Genomic DNA, 6,932 nt, shown 5'->3' with positions numbered 1-6,932 from the left:
AAAGGAGAACATAGGCAGTAACCTCTTTGACATCGCCCACAACTGTTTTCAAGATACATCTCCAAAAGCTAGTGAAACAAAAGCAAAAATGAACTTTTGGGACTTCATCAAGATAAAAGCTTCTGCACAGCAAAGGAAACAGTCAACAAAACAAAAAGGCAACCCACAGAATGGGAGAAGATATTTGCAAATGGGAGAAGATATTTGCAAACGGCTGGTATCCAAGATCTATAACGAACTTCTCAAACTCAACACCCAAAAAACAAATAATCAAGTCAAAAAGTGGGCAGAAGACATGAACAGACACTTCTCTGAAGAAGACATACAAATGGCTAACAGACACATGAAAAAATGTTCATCATCATTAGCCATCAGGGAAATTCAAATCAAAACCATATTGAGATACCACCTTACACCAGTTAGAATGGCCAAAATGGACAGGGAAAGAAACAACAAATGTTGGAGAGGTTGTGGAGAAAGGGGAACCCTCTTACACTGTTGGTGGGAATGCAAGTTGGTAGAGCCACTTTGGAAAACAGTGTGGAGTTTCCTCAAAAAGTTAAAAATAGAGCTACCCTATGACCCAGCAATTGCACTACTGGGTATTTACCCCAAAGACACAGATGTAGTGAAAAGAAGGGTCTCCCAATTTATTATATTTTTAATTTTTCTTTCATTGTTTTCTGATGCACAAATATTTTAAATTTTTATTTAGTTAAATTTTTTTTCTTTAAAGTCTGCCTTTGGTTTAACGTTTAGAAAGTTTTCCATGACCACAAAATTATATAAATATTTATCTGTTCTTTTTTCTCAGTCTTTTGGATTTTATTTCCTGCCCTACATTTAACTACTGCATCTGGCACTCATTTGGATGTATGGATTGAGGTAAAGTTCTAATTTTAAGTTGTTTCCAACCAGTTGTTTAGATACTATTTTTGCATTATCCATTTCTTCCATATTGAATGTTCTGAAATGTCTTGCCAGAAAAAATAATTTAGAAACAAGTCTACAATTTCCTAAAAATTATATTGGAGATTTTATTGGAATTTGATAAAATGAATAGTCCAAATTGGGGAGAACTAAAATCTTGACTCATTAAATATTTTCATCTAGCAATAGTATGGCTGTTTTTCTCTAGTTATTCAAATCTCTTTCACGTCCTTCGGTAAAGTTTTGTAATCTTACTCAGATTGGTTTATTAATATTCTGTTAATGTAATGCTCGGGTAGTTTATATTTTTGCTTGTTATTTCTAGCTTGTTATCACTAATATTTTGGAAAAAACACTTTTGTCTATTTATTTTGTAATTGAGCATGAACTCTCACTAATTCTTAAATATGTTTAGTTAATTTGGTGAGAGAGGAAGGTGTTTCTAGTTAGGCAATCACATCACTTACAATAATGATGGTTTTTTCCCTGTTTCAATATATATATACATCATACTCTTTTTTTTCTTGTACATTGCACTAGCTAGAACCTCCAGAAAAAATACTAACCAAAAGCAATTATAATGGGCATCCTGATTCAGACTTTAACAGAAATGCCTCTAATATTTCAACATTAAGTATAATTATCAGTCATATGATTGAGAACTACATAAATATGTCTATCATATTTAAGGAAATATCCACACTCCAGATCAGTGGAAGTTTAATAGAATCAAGAATAAGTGTTCAATTTTGTAAAATTGTCTATGAGAATCCATGGCAACCATAAAACAGTGCCTCCCAGATCCACTGCTGGGGGGGAGAGGGGAGGTAATTGGCCAGTGGACCAGCTGCTGTGCTCTGAATCCACTTGTGTCACTCTGACAGCCAGTGACTGAGCCAGCAGGGATACGAAAATGGTCTGGATCCTGAGATGAATGGGGCTCCTCTGATGGGTGCCCTTCTTTCCCTTGATGCCTCCCTATCAGCATTGCTCAGACTTTTCTTAGAACTTAACTGCATTAGAGGGAGACAAAGCATAAGAGACTCTTAATCATAAGAAACAAACGGAGGGTTGCTGTAGGGGAGGTGGGTGAGAGGATGGGGTAACTGGGTGATAGACATTAAGGAGGGCACGTGATGTAATGAGCACTGGGTGTTATATAAGACTGATGAATCACTGAACTCTACCTCTGAAACTAATAATACACTATATGTTAATTAATTGAATTAAAAAAAAAAAAAGAACCCATTGCAGTCTAAGACTCATTCTACCCAGACTTCTTTCCTTCCTTTGCTCTTTGTTCAGCTCTACCTCTTGACCCTACCACTTTCCGAGCCTTTTACAACTCATTCCTCATTTTTCTCCACAGGTGTTTTCCTCTAGTGAATCTCTTGCCTCTCCAATCCCATCTGCAATGCCATTGGGCCACTAAGAGAACTGAATGAGGTAAAGAAGCAAAGTGTCTGGCAATAGAAAGCCTCAGTAAACATTAACAAACAAAAGCATTGAGTATTATATTTTATTGTAGTGTTTAATTCTCCTCTATGGATACGTCGACTTTCCACTTCCTAGGTTTTATATTTGTGGATCTTTTTTGTTTTTAATTTTTATCTTGAATGGACTTGCCAAAAACTTGTCTATATTGTTTTCTTTTTCAAAGAATCAGCTCTTGATTTATTTATATACATTTCTTCTAACTCATTAATTTAATAATTCTCATTTTTATATTTATCAACTTCATCTTGCCTTGTTTTTTAAGTTTTCATTCAAATTCCAGTTAGTTAACACATAGCGTTATATTCGTTTCAGGTGTACAATATAGTGATCCAACACTTCCATACAATGCCCAGTGCTCATCATGACAAGGGCACTCCTTAATCCCCATCCCCTATTTCACCCATCCCCCCCACCCACCTCCCCTCTGATAACCATCAGTTTGTTCTCTGTAGTTAAGAGTATTTTTTCTTAGTTTGCCTCTCTTTTATTTTTTCCCTTTGCTTGTTTGTATTGTTTCTTAAATTCCACATAAGAGTGAAATTATATGGTATTTGTCTTTCTCTGAGTTATTTCGCTTAGCATAATACTCACTAGCTCTATCCATGTCATTGCAAATGGCAAGATTTCATTATTTTTTTATGACTGAATAACTTTCTATTGTATGTATGTGCCACATCTTCTTTATCCATTCATCAGTCAATGGACATTTGGGCTGTTTCCATAATTTGGCTGTTGTTTATAATGCCGCTGTAAACATGAGTGTGCATGTATTCTTTTGAATCAGTATTTTTGTATTCTCTGGGTAAATACCTAGTAGTGTACTTGTTAGGTTCTAGAGTAGTTCTATTTTTAACTTTTTGAGGAACCTCCATACTGTTTTCAGAATGGCAGCACCAGTTTGCCTTCCCATCAACAGTGCACAAGGGTTCCTTTTTCTCCACATCCTCGTCAACACCTGTTGTTTCTTGTGTTGTTGATTTTAGCCATTCTGACAGGTGTGAGGTGATATCTCATTACTTTTAATAATCCAATTAAAAAATGGGGAGAAGACATAAATAGACATTTTTCCAAAGAAGACATACAGATGGCCAACAGACACACGAAAATATGCTCAACATCACTGATCATCAGGTAAATGCAAATTTACCTTGCCTTATTGAAGTTTGTTTTGTGTTCCATTTTCTAACTTGCTGAATTGAATTTCCAGTTGTTTTGTTTTTGTTTTATTTTGTTTAGTAATGAAAATATTACTATTTCCTAGCAGCATGTCTTTGGTGGAAACTCATTAGTTTTGATATGTCATGTTCTCACTGCTGTGTTTTGTAAATAATTAGTAATTATAGTTTTGATGTATTCTTCAATACAGTAATTATTTGTTTTTTTAAAGATTTTATTTATTTATTTGACAGAGAGAGAAGCAGGGAGAGAAAGCACAAGCAGGGGGAGCAGGAGAGGGAGAAGCAGGTTCCCCACTGAGCAGGGAGCCCGATGTGGGGCTCAATCCCAGGACCCTGGGATCATGACCCGAGCCGAAGGCAGACGCTTAACGACTGAGCCACCCAGGTACCCCTGATGCAGTAATTATTTGTGAGAGGATATTTTTATTTATATGGTTTTTTAAAATAAAATCTTTATTGAGAAGTAATTCACATAACGTGAAGTGTAGCCTTTTACAGTGTACAGTTGATCTGGTATATTCACAGATTTGTGCATCCATCACTACTAATTCTAGAATATTTTTATTACCCCAAGTGAAATCCTATACCCATTATCAGTGTTTTCCCATTTCTCTCTCCTCCCAGCCCAGGCACTAATCTACAATCTCAATGAATTTTCCTATTCTGGGCCTTTCGTATAAATCGAATTATATAATATATATTGGTTTTTAATTTCTGTTTTTATTACAATACTTTTACAACTACATCTTGTGAAAAGTCCTCTTTTTTGAATTTATTGAAATTATTCTGTGGCTCAGTATATGACCAGTTAATATGTTTCATGGTTGCTTGAAAACAAAGGAGAGTTTCTATTTCATAATTTAAGCTTGCTACTCAGCACAGACTGTCCCAGACTTACGATGTTTCGGTTTATGATTTTTTGACTTTATGATGGTGCAAAAATGATTCACATTCAGTACAAACTGTACTTCAAAGTTTGAATTTTGATCTTTTCCTGGGCCAATGGTATGTAGTGTGATACTCTCTCCTGATACTGGGCTGCAGCTTCCAGTCAGCCAGGCGATCATGAGGGTAAACAACTGTGCACTTATCACATTCTGTACCCATGCAGACATTTTGTTTTTCACTTTCAGTATGGTATTCAATAAATTATATGAGATATTCAATACCTTGTTATAAAATAGACTTTGTGTTAGATGATTTTGCTCAACTCTAAGCCACTAGAAGTGTTCTGAGCATGTTTAAAGTAGGCTAGGCTAACCTATGATGTTTGGTAGGTTAGGTGTATTAAATGCATTTTGACTTTTGGTATTTTCAGGTTACAAATGGGTTTATCAGGATGTAACCCCATCGTAAGTCAAGGAATATCTGTGTAGCGATTAAATCAGCCTTATCAATTTTATTACTTAGTCTCTGTTATCTTTTTCAGTTTCTTTTTGTTATGTTAAATTTCTCCTTACTACTGTTTTCTATAAATTTCTCTTTGCATTTCTAATGTAATGTAATTTACCAAGTCATTCATTCATCCCTTCATCCATTCTTTATTGAGTATCTACTAGGTGAGGAACTCTACTAGTAACAACATAGATAAGAATCCCTGCTGTCTTGGGCCTTGTATTCTAGTAGAAGGAGACAGACAATAAGCAAGATAAATAAGTAAAACAAATGGCCAGCTAGATAGGGATAAGAATTTTAAAGAAAATTAAAGTAGGGAAGAAAGACAAGCTGTAGTCTGGGGGAGGTTGCAATTTTGAATAGGGTGGCCAGTGGAGGCCTCACTACCTAGTGATAGCTGAGCAAAGATCTGAAGGAGGTGAAGGAGCCCGACTTGCACCTATCTTGCATTCCACACAGAAGGAATAGCAAGTGCAAGGGCCCTGAGGTTAAGAGCATGCCTGGTGTGTTCAAAAGAAGTCAGGAATGTGCTTGGAGCAGAGGGAGCTAGGAAGAGAGTAGTAGTAGATGAAGTGTTCAGCAAATAATACTCATGACGTGTTCACTGTGAATTATACCTTTTATCAATTTCAAGAGGCATTCTTGTTTCATTCAATGCTGTTTACATCAAATTCAACTCTGATATTAATAATGCAATCTTTGTTTTCTTTTAGCTTATCTTGCATAATATGACCTTTGCCAGACCCTTAACTTTTACACTTTTCATGCCATCATGTTTCACATGTGCCTCTTAAATAAATTTATATTTGGATTTTATTTTTGATAGAATTTACCTATTTTTAATTTTCCAAATGTCTTGTTAGTTGTCAGAGTTGAGTAAAATAGTATTGTTGAGCACTCCATGCCTTCAAAGGCAAGAATTTCATTTACATTTAGGTGATATTGTGTATATTATATCTATATCTTATGATTATGATTTTTGTTAGTTCAGAAATGACTTTCACTTTTACCGATTCTGGACCCTTGCATCTTTTTTTTTTTTTTAAGATTTTTATTTATTTATTTATTTGAGAGAGAGAGAAAAACAGCATGAAAGGGGAGAGGGTCAGAGGGAGAAGCAGGCTCCCCGCTGAGCCGGGACCCCGATGTGGGACTCGATCCCAGGACTCCGGGACCATGACCTGAGCCGAAGGCAGTCGCTTAACCAACTGAGCCACCCAGGCGCCCTGGACCCTTGCATCTTGATGGTGCTTGTAACCATTTTCAGTTTGGCCTAGATTCAATGACATATACAACACACTCTTATCCTCTCCTTTTATCATTCTCTGATGCTTTCCTGCAATGATACTCCTCCTCTCATTTACTCTAATACTCACAAGGTGATCACAGAATCTTATTACCTCAGTTTTCCCTATCCTTTTTATGCATTCTCAAAATCAGTATGGTTTTCCAGAGGCTCCATCTCATTTGAATTGTGTGATCTAGTTTGAACTGTCAACTCCCCTCTTGGGATATGTGATTAATCCAATGTTTTGAAACCCATTCCCTGTAACAGAGTAATGCTGATCAGCCAGCCCTTCTGTAGTCTTACTACAATTCTTAATTCTCCAGAATTATCTTGTTTACTCACCATTCTATGCATGCACCATTTCCTAGTAATATAGACAGAGGGATATATATATGTATATATATATATATACATATATATATCTTAATAAAAGAACAGAATATTAATATCCATCTATAGGAAAGTATACATTTATGGTTTATGCAGAGTTTATACTTAATAGATGGAACTAAACAACTGCATATAAAATACCACCTCACATAGTGCATAATATAGTTGGGAAAACAGACATAAAATATTTAAAAAGTTAAAAACAATGGAGTTAGCAAATGCAATTTAAAACAATAATAAAGCAGATGATACAA

Source organism: Leptonychotes weddellii, chromosome 2, assembly GCF_054177405.1.
Source record: "Leptonychotes weddellii isolate Sample4059 chromosome 2, ASM5417740v2, whole genome shotgun sequence".
Classification (NCBI taxonomy): domain Eukaryota; kingdom Metazoa; phylum Chordata; class Mammalia; order Carnivora; family Phocidae; genus Leptonychotes; species Leptonychotes weddellii.
Note: the sequence above shows the minus strand (reverse complement) of the source record.